This window comes from Balaenoptera physalus (assembly GCF_965194825.1).
Source record: "Balaenoptera physalus genome assembly, chromosome: 1".
NCBI classification, from domain to species: domain Eukaryota; kingdom Metazoa; phylum Chordata; class Mammalia; order Artiodactyla; family Balaenopteridae; genus Balaenoptera; species Balaenoptera physalus.
In genome coordinates, this window is record NC_138882.1 from 93,629,995 (window position 1) to 93,645,837 (window position 15,843).

The 15,843-nt window shown below is 50.8% G+C and overlaps 1 protein-coding gene across 8 annotated transcripts in view; it reads left to right on the forward strand.

Annotated features, from left to right (window-relative positions):
- Nucleotides 1-15,843, forward strand: part of IGSF3 (immunoglobulin superfamily member 3) — a 100,788-nt gene that overhangs the window by 27,183 nt on the left and 57,762 nt on the right. The gene's annotated exons all lie outside the window — the stretch shown is intronic.

The window sequence follows — 15,843 nt, forward strand, 5'->3', positions numbered from 1 at the left end:
TGTCTTGCCTGTATGGGGACTGGTCCTAGATGCAGCTTCTTCCCTTTCATCTGCAGTTGGTTAACACCTGTTTGCACTGGAATAGGGTGGATGGACCTTGGAAGAGGGAGGGTTTAGATAATGAGAACTGGTTGACCTGATGTGTCGCAGGATTAAGGGCCCATCTATAGTGAGACAAACCCCTCAAGACCTAGTCCCTGCCCCCCATCTTCACCTCTGCTCACTGCCCACCTCCATTCATGCTCCCCTTCCAGCCAGAGCCCACACCAGCCCTGTGAGTGAACTCATCCTTTGTTCTCTGGCCTCTGGCTTTGCCCGTGCCCTGTCTTCTCACGTGGCATGAGTGCCTATACCTGCTCCTGGGCTGCCTGCCTGACTCCTGCTTCCAAGACTCAGATCAAGGTGCCCTCCGTGTGACGCCCTCCCTGACTCCCCGGGCTGACCCCGCCTCCCCCAGTACCTGTACAGCTGGCTGCTTGTGTGGGGCTGGTGCTTAATTCCACCTGTCGTGCAGGTGGAGTGGTTCAGAGTACAGACTCCATGTGTGCCCTGGGCAGAGTACTTAACCTCTCGGCGCCACAGTCATCTGCAAATGAGGATAAGGGTGGCAGCTACCTCCTGTTGTTGTCGTCAGGGTTAAATGTTGTCATGTGTATGAGGTGTTTAGAGCAGGGCCTGGCAGGATACTTCTGCGAGAGTTAGCTGGTGCTGCTGTCGCCATTCTTCCGTTTTCTTCCCTTCCTCTTTCTTTTCACTCTTCCTCCTCTTCTCCCTTCCCTCCTTCCTCTTCCTTTTTCCTTCTTGTTTAGCTCTTCAACACCGGAAGATGGAAGACATTGGAAGCAAAACCTATAGGCGGGAATGAGTCACGGCGGGCTTGGGGGGAAAAGGCAAATTGTGGAAGGACAGGTAAGAGTCAGATTAGATAGATGGGGGAGCGAGGCCAGAACTTGGGAGCCTTGAATACCAAGAGGAGGAGTTGGACATGAAGGGATAGGCAAAGTGGAGCCCCTGGGCCATTGTTCCTGAGGCGGGAAACTGCCGTGGGGGACATAAGTGGCAGTAAGTTACTGGGTAGACTGGCTGGGGCAGAGGGAGAGAGTGGCAGTAAGGAGCCAAGTATTAAAATATGCGAAAGACCTTTAAGATTGAAGAGAAGACAGCTGGACAGGGCTGCTGATGGTGGCAGAGGAACAGGAGAGGCTCTGGTGAGGAAGAAGCAGGCTTGGGTGAAGGGGTAGAGTTAGGCTGCAGGAAGCCACAAAAAGAGGGAAGATAGCAGAGATAACATTTTTTGGTTGTTGTTTAAATTTTATTTTTAGTTTTAATACACGTGGAATGGCTTAGGATTTGGCGTCAAATTGGTGTATTTATTGAGCATACCTGCTGCGGATGCCAGCTAGAGACACCGTGAGCTCATACACTTACAGGCAGGACAAGAGCAGGGAAACATTGTGCCCAAGCATCGTCGTCAGAGTTCTGTGGCTGGGTTAGGTGTTGTAGCATTCTGTCCTCGACCTTTCTGCATGTTTCTAGTCCGTTTTGATGAAGGTAGAGGTCATACTCCTCCAAATCATTTAAAGTTGTGTACATCACTTTAAAACAAGAAAGGACAGCAAGTATGTGGCTTGATGAGGAAGAAAGAGATGGGCTGATGGTCTGGGTCCTGTTAGGACGGACAGGGATAAGTGTCCTTATCCTGAATAAGTTCTGAATCCAGTTGCACAAGTGTGGGAGGGGCAGGTGGTGGAAGGATGGAAGGTTTTAGCTGGCAGGCGTCAACCGAGTGATGTGGCCACCAAACAAATCTGTCTTATCTGCACTAAAGGAGATGCGGTGTCTAGAGCCGAGGGGTAGTGGTCTGCTCGCTCCGTGCTGACCAGACCACGCGTGGGGAAGAGCACAGAGTTCTGGGCAACACGCTTGGCGGGACAGAGGCAAACTGGAGCCCGTTTGTAAGAAACAGGGAGAGGAACTAAATCCATGTCATGCACAGCCACGAAGGATCTCCAGCTGTTCAGCCTGGAGACGAGAAGCTTCAGAGCTTCTAGATGGCGAGCTCCTTGAGGTTCAAGATCGTTCTGTGCGTCTCTTTGTAGCCTCAGTGTCTGCTTCAGTGTCCAGTGCCTAGAATGTGCTCGGTTATCGCCCATTGAATGGATAAATTGAGAGACTGGGTTTGTCCAGGACCCTGGAGCCCGATATCAGTTCACGGTAAAGAACTTTCCAATAGAGCTTCCCCGCCTGGGCTGCCGTCAGCGACGATGTGCCTCTGCGGGGAGAATGTCCACAGTCAAGTTTAGGTGGGTGGTTAGACCAGTGGGCCCCAGGAATCTATCATTGTTTACATGAGTCAGGACTTTTTGGTGGAGGGGAGGAAGGGGGAGTGGGTGAAGATGTGTAATCATTGAGGGTGGCCAGGAGCAAGTAGACTTGTAAATGAATCTGGTGGCAAATTTACTTACAAGTACACACCCCCGTCCCCAAAACAGTGCTTTTTACAATTTCTAGATAAAATGCCCTAATTTGAAATAGCATCGAGTAGAACTCAAGTTAATAGTGTGAACGGCAGTACCGTCTGCTTGGCTTCATGGCCCAGTAGATCTGCAGAGCCATTTGTCACAGTTTGTTTTAAAGCCAGGAAGAAAAATACTCCTGGATGCCATCCAGAACTTCTCGTGGAGATGCTGTCTTTGGAATGTGGAAGGGGTGGGTGGTGAGAAAGCTGCCCACTTGGGCAGAAGGAGGGCCATGTGCTGGGAGGCAAGAGACGGGGGTTCCAGTTTCCCTCGCTGGCTTGCTCATGACCTTGGGGGAGTCGCACAACCTCTCAAGCTTCGGCACCTGGTGTGGAGCGGCCCGGCAGACCGCGGCTTCTCCATGTCAAGGCTGGGCCAGGTGACTGTTCATTCTTTCATTCATTCAGCTAGTATTTTTGAGCTCCTATTAAGTGCCAGGCACCATTCTTTTTTTTTTTTTTTTTTAATTTATTTAGTTTATTTATTTTTGGCTGCATTGGGTCTTCGTTGCTGCGCGCGGGCTTTCTCTAGTTGCGGCGAGCAGGGGCTACTCTTGGCTGCAGTGCACGGGCTTCTCATTGCGGTGCCTTCTCTTGTTGCGGAGCACGGGCTCTAGGCGCGTGGGCTCAGTAGTTGTGGCTCGTGGGCTCTAGAGCGCAGGCTCAGAAGTTGTGGCGCACAGGCTTAGTTGCTCCGCGGCATGTAGGATCTTCCCGGACTAGGGATCGAACCCGAGTCCCCTGCATTGGCAGGCGGATTCTTAACCACTGCGCCACCAGGGAAGCCCCAGGCACCATTCTTGAAGCTGGGGATTCGGCAGTATTAGTGCTTTTTCTAGTCTAAGACCTAGGATGCTAAGCACATCACCATCCATTTCACTAATGTTACTGGAGAGCGCAGCATTTCCTTCAGGCGTAAGCACCGTATGTGGGAAAACTGTTCTGAGCTGGGGGAAGTTGTCACCAGCCTTCCAGCTGACGTGCTTGAAACCTAAAGGGTAAGTAGGGCTGACTCAGAAGTGCATGAAGATCAAGCCATGAAGCCTTGGATAGCTGAACAGGTGCTTCTAGAGGCACCTTCCAGCCTGGAACGAATCGTAAACCTGGGGTGGGGCGTTCTTCCCAGGAAAGATGGCTGTGGAGTGGGGCTCTCAGCGGGATGAGGGGTCCTGCTTTGTTCAGGGAGAGGCTGAGGGAGGCCTCAGAGTGGGGTGAGGGGTGATGTCAGCCCCTGTGAGGAGGGTAGGTACACGGAAAGGGGGTTCCCAGAGAGCAGCCAACTGAGTCATCCCACGAGCACTCACTGGGCACCTACCGTCCGAAGTGCGAAGGGCGCACAGAGATGAGTTGAGGTGAGGCTCTGACTTAAGGTGCCCTGAGTCTGCAAGGCAGGCGAGTGTGGAGGTAAATGTTAGTGCCGGGGGCTTCCCTGGTGGCGCAGTGGTTAAGAATCTGCCTGCCAATGCAGGGGACACGGGTTCGAGCCCTGGTCTGGGAAGATCCCACATGCCGCGGAGCAACTAAGCCCGTGCGCCACAACTACTGAGCCTGCGCTCTGGAGCCCGCGAGCCACAACTACTGAGCCTGCGTGCGACAACTACTGAAGCCCGCGCGCCTACAGCCCGTGCTCCACAACAAGAGAAGCCACCGCAATAAGAAGCCCGCGCACTACAGCGAAGAGTAACCCCCGCTCGCCGCAACTAGAGAAAGCCCGCGCGCAGCAACGAGGACCCAATGCAGCCAAAAATAAATAAATACAATAAATAAATTAAAAAAAAAAAATGTTGGTGCCGGGCAGGCACACCACACGGGGAGAGAGTGACTGACAGCCTAAGGGGGCGAGGAAGGCTTCCCAGCAGGGATGACAAATGAGCTGGGCCTCAAAGTGTGACTAGTTGGTTGGGTGTGGGGTAGAGAAAAGGCCACTGCAGGGGGGGAGCCTTGAAATCTTCCCGAGTTTACCTTCACGTTGTGAGTGGAGGGCAGAGGTTCTGTACCCAGATGTTGTTCGTTTGATTCTTTGTTCGCTGGAGGATCTACTACTTCAGCGCCCCCGCAAGGGAATGGTCATCCCCGTGTTTGAGGATGAGAATTCTTGGCGCTTAAGCTGCCTCAAGTCTTTTCTGAAACATCGTGGGTGTAAAACAAACAAACAAAATAGTCTTTCCTGTTGTGTGTGTGGGGAGTTGGAAAGGATGAGGGGCAGCGAGGTGGCTGACACAGCCCCCGGGTTCAGAGGCCTAGGAAAGTGGACGGAGATGTGAGTGCAGGAAGGCAAGAAAGGATTGGGGCCGAGTTCCTATGAATACACAGAGTTTAGGGACACTTGCATGAGGGGGGGTGAAATTAACCAAGGAGAGGAGGAGACCATGGACTCCTCTATTCCAGGAAGACAACTGAGTAAGGTAGACATCAGTGGGGCAGTTTTGGAGGAATAGGCATTATGGGCAGACACAATGAATTTGTTTAAACAAATTTCTGGAACTGGCGACTCGAGGGCTTTGTCAAGCTCAGTGCCTTAAAACCAATAAGAAGTGGGAACCTAAGGTGAGTTTGAGATGGGGCTTTGGGATTCTGCTGTTCAGAGGCAGGTTATTAATGCTTTGTAAGCAATCATCCCAAATCTGTGTCTTAAAAATTATTTTATTGTCTTTCAGGAATTCTCTGTAGCTCAGGATTCCGGGAAGGGTTTGGCTGGTGTCTGTGTCTCAGTGTCTTTCATGGTGGGGCCAGGCCACTGGCGAGCTGGAACAGCAGGGCCACCATCTAATTGTCTTCACGGGGTCCCTCCTGGGCGCTGACTTGGGTTCCTCAGCGTGGGGCGCTCAGAGCAGTCCGGCTGCTTACGTGGCTCTCAGCGCTCCAATTGAAGTCACAGAGGGTCACTACTCTCACAGTCATGAGCCCACCCAGCTTCAAGGGGAAGAAACACAGATCCCTTTTCTTGATGGGAACAGTGTCAAAGTCACGTAAGGCAGAGCTGGCGGGATGGGAGATCGTGTTACAGGCAACTTTGGGAAATAACACCTGGGCTCAGGTGGGGAGCCCGTATGAACAGGTGAACTCCCTAATAGTATGATTACAGCAGAGGAGAGTGGAGGGCACCCCCTGTGGTTTGGTGGGCAACCTGAGTCTCTGGGCAGGAGGCAGGAGGGGACATAACCAATTATTGAGGAGACGTGGGCGGGGACGGAGGAGGAGAGCCAGGTGTTCCGGGCGCAGAGCTGGGCTTGCTGTGGGAGCTCCGAGGCAGATGTGAACAGCGAGGAGGACCGGAGAGTGGTGGGTTTGGCCAGGACGGATGGCTCTTGTTTATCAAGTTGTTTTCTTCACTAGCTTGAGCCCCCTGCATCCCCCTCCCCTAGCCCCATTTTCCCCTTAGATTTTGAAATGACATTTCATTAGGAGAAGTTTTAAACTATCTTTGTCTTTTTTATTGTTTTCCTATTTTATTTTAGCATGGCATGTATTTTATTCATTTATTGTTGAATAGGTAATGCAATTAAAAATGATAGCTTAGGAGGTAGACTGTGCAGATTGTCTGCTTCTCACCCCATCCCCCCAGAGATCACCGGTGCTCGGTTTCACATGTTTCCTTCAAAAAGTATTCTCTCTCTGTGTTGCTGCTGTGATGCTGGCTGTGGGCTCCTTGCTCTCTGGCCTCCATTTCAGCCTCCACAGCATAGGGTGGGGTGGGGTGGGATGGGATGGGGGTGGAGGCACTTCCCTAGCTGGCACCCCCACTGCAGACCAGAATCTACCCACCTTCGCAAGAAGGCAGGGCCTGCGGGCTCAGGGCTGACTTCAGCCCTGGATTCTGTTCAAGCTTTTCTGAACCTGTAATTTTAAATGTTGCTTCTTAATTCAGGTCAGATTCCTTTCATGGTGGTTCTTCATTTCTACTTTGTATGGTTTCTAAGTGTTCTTTTACTCCCAAGATGGTGATTCTGATATTTGGTTTCATTCTATCATGTACATGTAAAATTTCCTGAAAGAGGAAAATATATATAATTAGGGGAGTCCTGGGGCTCTGAATTTTGGTATCACAAAATCACACAATCTGAAAAGGGACTTTAAGGCTTGTCTAGGTGTTTTCCCTTTTGTGTTTTTTTGTTCGGGTTTAAAATGTTTTTTAAAAAAGTTTTTTTTTTTTTTGCATATAGGGAATTCAGCACTAGACAGGAAACTAAAATATTGTCTAAAGCCCCTCCCCCCCGCCAAAAAAAAAAACAAACAAAAACCCAAACCAACTCTGCTATACTTCCTGGGATGGATGGTGACCTGCTGAGACCTCCCAGTTCCCTGGAGCAGGCGGTGGAAGTACCTGGCCCAGCTCTGGACAGGAATGCTTGAACCCGGGATATTCTAGATGATTCGAGAGTGGGGATGTTTGGTGCTATGTCCAGGCCTGGGGCTGACTTCTCCTTAGCTGGCTTTCAGGGGGACAGATTGCAGCTGAACTCTGCCCAGGACCCTGATGCAGCTCCTAGAAACCCGAGGCTGTGTCTGCAGTGCACAGCATCGATCCGTAGCGTTCGAGTCTATTTTTTCTCTCTGCATGTCCACAAAATTCATTACTTTACAATGAGCCTGTCAGGGATAGCTGCAGTGAAGAAATGCTCCACTCCAGTCCCAGGGCCTCATACTTTCGGAATTTTGCCTTGGCAAGTGAATCAAGTACTCTAAACACGCTAATGTCACGGTCCCTACCCGTGGGGAGTTAGAACTTTTTCAAAGCCCCTTTCTATCTGTTGCCTCACCTGTTCCTCACTGCAGCCCTTTATTTTTCTGGATTTGGCTGGAGGTTCTGTAAAAAGCATTTAAACAGCAGCTCCTTTGCCCCCAGAGAGTGCCCCCCATGCACCGGGGCCTGTTTTCTTGGCACTGCAGGTCTGGTGAGTTAATCCTGTCGGACAAGGGCAGCTCTGAGTTAATGAGTACAATCTCTCTTTCCCTCCTTGGAGCATGGATTTTTTTAAAGTCTTTCGTAACTTGGGAGAGACAGAAATATATGGCTGAAAGAGGATTGCGGGGCAGGATTAAAAACTAATCCTTCAGCGTCCACGTGCCCGTTTGCTGCCTTCCGGGTTTGCTCTCCTTCCCACCTCCGAGGGCTTCTCACTCAGCGTGTTGTGTGGTTAGTTATTCCACAGCGGTCTTGGAAGTGGTTTCGGAGATGCTGTTTCGATCCTGGAGGATGTGTCACCACACGACGACAGCCTGCTGTGCTGAGGGATGCGGACAGGCCCTGCCCAGCCCCACGCCGGCTCCGCATCTCATCTGGCCAACACAAAAGGCAACTGATAATTCCAGTTCTCAGCACTGGGTGGGCTGGAGACCTTTGGGGATGGTCATCGTTGTCTGGTATTTTCAAGGTGCAGCTCTAGCCAAGTGATAACCTTCACAGCTATATCATCAGAGCCCTCATCCCTGGGATCATTTTCTGTTTTGAACGTCTTGGTTGTCTTTCCTCTCTTTCCTCAATCAAGCCTTCCTTGGTTAGGTCACGTGAGTCTGGAGTCCTTGATTGCTTTCCAGGGATGGGCTCTGCCCTTGTTGACTTCTGCTATGTCTTGACCTTTGTGGTGACGGTACCCATTTGGGAGCTGCGGGGTAGCTGCAACTGATGGAGACTTGGAGGACTGAATGCCAAGTATTTGGGAGCAGCTTGGAAATTAACAGTCTTCTGGCAACTTTCTCAAATGGATCGATGGTTTATTATGGCCTCTGAGGCCCCTCTTGTCTGAATGCTTGCTATCCATCAGTTGTGTGACTGTTCTCTGCTCCCTCTGTCCTGCCAGGGGCTAGCTGGAGGAGATGATTTCTGGCTGCATGTGATGCAGTGGTCTAGAGAGCTGGATGGGCCCAGGGGATAAATTCTCAGTCCAATGATGACATCATCCACTTCCCCCTAAGCCTACCCCTCCTCTGTTTCCATTCTGCACGCCTCCCCCCCAGTTGCCTAAGATTTGGGGGTTGTTCTCAACAGCTCCCTAGACACCCCCGCCGTGCGCTCTTGACTCCTGATGTCATTTCCTTAGCATCTCTCCTGCCAGACCACACCCCCTCCACCCCCTGTGCTCTGCTCCAGTTGGGGCCTCAGCAGCTCTCATCTGGATCACTGCCGGAGCCTTCTGCTGGGGCCCCTTTCTCAACATTCCTGCCAGAACTATCTTCCCGAGACCTGATTCAGAAGATAGATAGGTAGATAAATAGGTGATAGGTAGATTTTCCCTTACTTACACCCCTCAGTGGCTCCCCATTGCCTGTGGTCCATGGGCCGAAGCTTCTTCCGCGTGGCATCCAAGCCACACCCTGATCTGCCCCTTTCTGCTGCTTCCTCTTGGTCTCCCTTTACCCCTCAGTTTCCCCCTCACCTGTCAATGGCAAACTGCTACAGCACTCTGGCCCCTCTGGCTCTCTCCTGTAGCTCTGCGCACACTCGGGCTGCTCTGTGCTGAGATCCTGCGATATGTCCTCCTGCCCTCACCCAGCAGGCATGCCCACTCCTCTCAATTAAAACCTGGCTCAAGGACGCTCCTTCTCTGAAGCCTTTCCTGACTTCCCCTGGTTAGAGGGGACCCTCGCCCCATGTCCTCCAAGTGTCCTTGACCGCGCCACGAGCACGTTGCAGCCTCCATTTACACATCTGTCTCCCCCTCCTAGACTGCGGGGATTTGGGTCTGCACAACGCCTGGCAAAGAAGAGCACCATCAATATTTGTAGAGTGGATGAGAAAGGAGCTTGGAGTCAGAGATTGTGGGCTGTGGTGCTGGCTCTGCATCTACTAGGACACTGCATTTCCCTGAGCCTCAGTTTGCTCATCTCATCTGTGAAATGGGGACAGTACACTTTTCTTACGAGATGGCTGTGAAGTTAAAATGAGAAGATACCTGGGAAAAGGCTAGTGTGGTGCAGATTTGGCGAGTGTCTGGAGCCGAGCAGGGACTCGGTCCTTATTGCCCACTTCAGCTGACACCTTGGGAGGAAGTCTCAATTTCGGGGTGATGAGTCTCATCACTACCTTGTGCTTCTGTCTCCTCTTCAGAGAGGGCTTCTCATCTTGCCCCTATTTCGGTGGGGGGTGCCTTACAGCAGGAGGGCTGGGTTTGCCACCAGGGGGCAAAGGCGTGTGAACCCTCCTCACTTTGTGGAGGCCTCAGCGAACGTTCAGAACCCAAATCCTGTTTGTCCAAGTTTCTCCAGGGCCTTGGATGGTGCGCCCGCTTGGCTGTCAGTAGCGATTGAGAAACGGCCCTGTGTGGGCTGTCGTGTCCTGGGCCCTGTGTAAATCAGTGGCAGCCTGCCTGTTAATGCCTGAACTTCTGCTTTCTCAGGATTTCTCCAACCATCTGTCACTCAGGTGCCTTCTTTGTTGGATCCTGGAAGGATGATTTTCATCGAGGCTCATGGTATCTGTTAATGCCGTGCAGAGGCATCCAGTTGGAAGAAGCAGGGGAGATGTGTTAGAGAGATCAACCTGGAATTGAAATTTTAATACCTTGGAAAAAAAAGAGTTTTAGGGAAGTGACTAAACAGCCTTAAAAGAACGGAGATGAGGTCAAACCTGTTCAACCAGGTCCTTGAACAGTAGGTAGCTCAAATAGAAGGCAACTGACTAAACATGTGACACGTCACACACTTGCTGGGCCACTTGGCCAGTCTGGCCCCAGCTCGTTTTGGCATCAGTTCCTCTCTCAGCCCCTTCCCTATTTCACATCAACCCCCTCCGCCACTTCCACAGCCTCTGACTCATCTGCACCAGAGTGTTCACCCCTCTTGACTCCTTTCTGGGGGGCGGTGAGGAGGAAGGTGGTCTGAGAAATGACTTAGGACCATTTGTCCTCGTTGCAGGAGCAATCCACGCAGAGTGCAGAATGGTTGGAAAACACTAAGTGCAAAGAAAACAGTCACTTGTTACCTTACTGCCTTTTAGCATTCTCTTGTGTGTTCGCTCAGAACTTTCCCCACCCATGTATGTGGGTGTGTGTGTGAGGGGGGGTCTTTACAAAAATACTTTCAAACCCTTTTAGAGCCTTTTCCTCCTTTAACTTAGTCGTGCGCTTTCGGCAGTGTTGGTGTTCATCAGTGTTTTTCTCTGTGATTTGTCATGGCTGCCTAGTATTTCACCGCACGGGGAAGTGCTGTAATTTATGTAACCGAGTCTCCCGGTGGACCTCTCCTTGCTCTGGGAATGCCCCAGGGGTGTGTTGCTCGTTCTTCTACCTCCCTCTGGAAGGTTCCTGTACTCTCTGCCAGCACAACCCTCCACATTCCAGTACTGTGTCCAGACTCCTCCTCCTCAGTTCTCTGCTCGGGGCTGCTGCAGAATTAATCTCTGCCACTGTGGTTCTGTCTTCCGTGCCTGTGCCCCCCAGTAAGAACAGGCAGGGCCCACTGCCTATCACCTGTTCACAGTCATGCTCGAAGCATGTTCCTCTAATTGAATTGGGAAAAAAAGATGCAACCCCAGGGCTGCCCACAGAGGAGGGCAGAGAGCAAGAGACTGAACCACCAACAAGGAAAGTCAAAGCTGAGAGAGGAAGAAGGGCCACGGATTGTTATTCTGAGTAACACGTGCCTGGGAAAATCCCCAGAAGCCGTGTCAGTGCACTTGACTCTTAAGTTTTAGTTGAGTGTAGATGTTGGTACTTTATTACTGGCCGCCCACACTCAAAGCAAAGTGGGCCCCTCCTCGAGTGGTCCCTGCTGCCCTGAGTGGTTGTATGCCAGGTCATGGAGTACAGATGCCCAGCTGGTCAAGTCTGGCTGGACCTGGGTGGGTTGAAGTGTGCATCCTAATTGGCCCCCAAGTCTACAGCTTGGGAGGGCTGGTTAAGAGTTGCTCAACCCTTGAGCTTGCTGTCTGGGTAATCTGCGCCAAGAGGCAGAGCAGGGAGCTGCAGGTGAGTGCAGCGGCAACAGTAGGCACGTGTAGGCTGCGTTGCTGGAGCCCAGAAACTGAGGCCAAGGGCAGGAAGCACATCCCTGAAGAGTGGAGTGGAGCTGTCTGGGGGGAGGGGGCCTAGGTCGTGCAGGTTTTCCAGTTCTGGGCCTTCCAAGGCTTAGCTGTGCTGTGATCGTACTCTCGGGTTGCTCTGAACCTCCACTCTGACTTGTACCCCCTTCTCCACCCTCCTCCCCAGCACACACTTGAGCTAGTTGAATGGGCTCAGCTTCCTGTGATTATCTGGTCACCATCCAACAGGACAGCCCGCGTGTGTTGGAGATGGCTGTGGTCTAGGAGAACGGTCATCTCTGCTGCCCGCCCAGCTGCTGCCCTTACTGTCCTATGCAGCCAGCCCCCAGCGCCCAGAGCCACCTGTCCTTTCCCACAGGAAGCTGGCCGGGAGCCTCTGGAACCAAACGCGAGTGTTCAGGGCTTTTCCTCACCTCGGGGAAGTGAGCACTTGGAGCCAGTGCCCTGCTGGAGTCATCGAACTCATTCACCCATCCATCAGTAATGTTTACTGAAGTCTCTCATGAGCCCAGTGCTGAGCTCTGCCCAGGGCCGCACAGAGAGAGACACAGTTGCTCATTGTCTAGTGACTCCAGCCCCGAGAGTCGCAGCACGGCCGGGGGACCAGAGGAGAAGGCTCTGGGCAGGGGCCTTGGATGGAGTTGAGAAGAGCATTTGTGTTTTGCACAAGGAGGCTTACTGGGTCGGAGCTGGAGGGGCTGCACCTGGAGTGGGAAGCTGCTCTGAGGCCCCCTGCAGACTACCCGTTCAGACCTGGGCACCCCTTGGCAGCAAGGCAACCTCCACTTTCTAGCTCTGTGTCTCCGAGGCTTGGGTGCTGAGAGGCAGAAGGCGGGGGGGGGGGGGTGGGGGGCGTGTGTCAAGGACCCCTTCACGTCAGGTCTTGTTCCTGATGTCACTGGGGAAGCCCCGGAAGGTCTTCTGCTTCTTTCTGCTGCCCCGGCGAGCCGGCATCCTTATGCTGCCCAAAGAAGCCCTTTGAGATTGTTCAGGAAGGACCTGGGCTCACTGGTCCTCTTCCTGATGGGACTGGCCAGCTTCCAAGAGGAAGAACAGGACGGCTGAGTGTGAGGGCAGCCGCGGAGGAGTTTTTCTGCCCCGTGTGCCGGGAGGGCGGGCAGACAGTAAAGAGACTGTTGTAAAGCCCAGCAGACACCTCTTGATCTGACTCAGAATCTGGATCAACCGAGTCATCCTAGGTCCAGAAATGCAGCCTAAACGAGCAGCGGTGGCAGCAGTCCTGAAATGTCTGCTTGTGAGAAGGACCAAGGCATCTGCTAGTTCTCAGTGATGGTCCTTTTACTAGAACTCACTGTAAGCTTGTGGTTCCTAGGCGCCTGGACTTGGCAGGGACTGCTGTGCCATGAGGCCGCCTTCTTACTGAAAAGAATCAGCCTGACACTCAGCCCACTTCTGTTATCTTTGAGACCGGATGGAAGGAAACAGTGGTCAGTAGATCTAGGGTCCCTACAGGGAGAGCATTTACAGGCAAGTAGTGTGATTCTATCTTTCAATTTTTTTCCCCTCTGGAAAACAGAAGGCAAATACTGGTACTTATATTCAACTATGATCATTTTCCATTGGATTTGCTGCCTTGAGTCCTGGTGGAGCTGGGAGAAGGGTCTGTCTCATAGCCATGGGCATGGTTGGCAGAGCTGCAGGACTCCCCCCTTGGCTGCCTGTCCTTCCAGATGTTGCTTCCATGCCATTCGTAGGTTGGGAGTGAAGGGGAATACGGGTGAGGAATATTATGGGGTGGGTAGGACTCTGGAGTGTTATCCCTGCCTTTTCAGGGAAAGGAGTGGAGGGTAGTGGCAAGAGGTGAGTGACAGGAGAGGAGGGGCTGAGGTGGAAGAGCAGGGAGGTGTGGTCTTTGGGTTGGTCCTCGTGCCAAGCACGTCATGGGATGAAAAGAACCATGGACATCCTGGAAGTGCCCAGGTCTTCCCTATGGTTTAAATAGTGAAGGAGAGGAGAGCTGGAGGATTTCATAAGTTCAGGTGAGAAAAGGACAAGAAATTGAAGGCATGTGAAAAAAGAAGGGCTTGTTTGTTATAGCCCCCACCCCCCCAAAAAAGAAAAAAGTAAACCTAAATAGCCACCAATATGGGAATAAATAAAATGTGGTGTAGTCCTGTTGTGGAATACTATACAGCTGTATAAAAGGAAAGACCCAGAATTATATTCAATCTCAAAAATGTTGAGGAGGAAAACTAAGGAACATTTCTGTATGAAAGGATGATGTTTACGTTAAAAAAAATGCTGATCAATAGTGTATATTTTCAATGGCTTTATATATATATTTTTTATATATGTAAATATATATATATCTATCTATATATATATATATGTATTTTTTTTTTCCTTTTTTAAGTCAGGAGTGATCCATCCTTAAGTCTTAGCTGTACCAATCTCTGGGGAAAGGAGGGGGAAGCAGGATTAGAGCTAGTAGTCAGAAGAGATTAAAAGCTTGTAATATTTTAACTAAAAATTTTAAAAATTTTTGTCTAAATCAAGTAAGTATTAGAATGTTAAAAAAACTTTTGAAGTCATAGTTTAGCAGTCCTCTAAGGTGGCAGCTTTAACATTTAGTAATGAGTGAATTAGACAACAGCTCAGAAGCAGGGACCCAGCCCAGGGTCTTGGTAGCTAAATGTCCTGGGACGGTGAGGCACCTGGTGACTCAGCAGACATCATGGAGATCAAAGTCAGTTTGGGACGAAGTGATTCATTCGTTTGCAGCCCTCTTTGCTGGTGCTGGAGCTGGCAGTCACACCTTAGAAGTAGCATCAATAATTTAACATTTATTCATCATTGTCTCTAGAACATCTCTTTTAGGTACCACTGGAGATTTAAACTAAAAAAAGAATGAAGGATTAAATGAGTGATATTTTTGTCCTTGAACTTAAAACCAGGTCAGGCCCTCATCTTGTCTCACCTGACTGTTAATTTTGGTCTCCCTGCGTCCGGTCTTGCCCTCTACTCTGTCCTCCACCTGCCACTCGAGTGATGATTCAGAAACACAAATCTCATCTGTCTCCTCCTTGCCTCTTCTCAGCTGCCCCGGTCCCAGAGGAGGGGTGTGACTTTATTTGCATGCCTTTCAGTGCCCTTTCCCACCTGGCACTGATGTGCCCTCCAGTCACGTGACAAAAGAGACCTTGGCAAACTTCTTGCTAATCCTGGGACATAGTACAATGTTTTCACAGGGCATGTACCTCACCTTGCTTCCTTCAAGACCCGGTTCAGATGTTACTACCTCTGTGAAGCCTGTTTGGCCTTACTTTCTCCTTTTGAGAGGTCTTAACCTTGCACTTGGCACCTCACTGCCATCACATCCTGTTGTATAGTATTAATTAGTTATGAGTATTTCTGTGGGGATTGTCAACTTAGGATAAAACTACGTCTTATTCATCTCTCCTTCATGGTTTCTGTGCTGGTCCCCTTCATATAATAGGTATTCAAAAAATGTTGGCTGAAAGTATAACACATGTTCTAGTTACCTTTGTTGTGTAACAAATTGTTTCACAACTCAGTGACTTAAAATAACCATTTTATTAGGCTCACAGAATCTGTGGGTTGGAAATTTGGGCAGGCATGGCAGGGGTGGCTTCTCTCTGCTCTACAGTGTTGGGGGCCTCGGCTGAGAGGATCCCAAGGCTGGGAGGCGGGTCACAGCTCAGGCCTGGAATCATGAAGGCTGGTTCCTGCCCTTGGCTGGCTACTGATTTCAAGCTCTACTGGGGCTGTGGACTGGAGTGCCCTCTCCATGTCTTGGACTCCCTCACAGCATGGCAGCCTCAGGACTTCTTCCACGGTGGCATCAAGCTGCAGAGTGGAAGCCGCATTGCTTTTTATGGCCGAGCCTTGAAAGTCACACCATGTCACGAACCTGCCCAGATTCAAAGGGAAGGGTATAAACTCCATCTCTTGGCCACAATGCAGAAGAGCATGTGGGACAGGAGATATTGTTACTGCCATGTTTGGAAAATACAAACTGCCATGGTTGGTGTGTGGGAGAGATTAGTTCCACAGCTAGAGCTAATATCACTTACAACTACTGCTACAACTACAGTTGCTGGCTTAATGCATATTGAGCACTTACGGTGGGCCAGGTCCTAAGGGTTTTAACTCATTTAATCCTTCAACAATACTGTGAAGATTACATAACATTACAGATAAGGATGCTGAGTCACAGAGAGGTTAAGTAACCAGCCAGGGTCTCCAGCTACTGCCTGTGCTGTGAGAGGCCAGAGAGGGAGAAGATTCTAGAATTAGCTCCATCCTTCAGATCTCCTGCTGTGTTGTGCCACTGCACATGTCACGTGGGTGTTGATGGCTATTT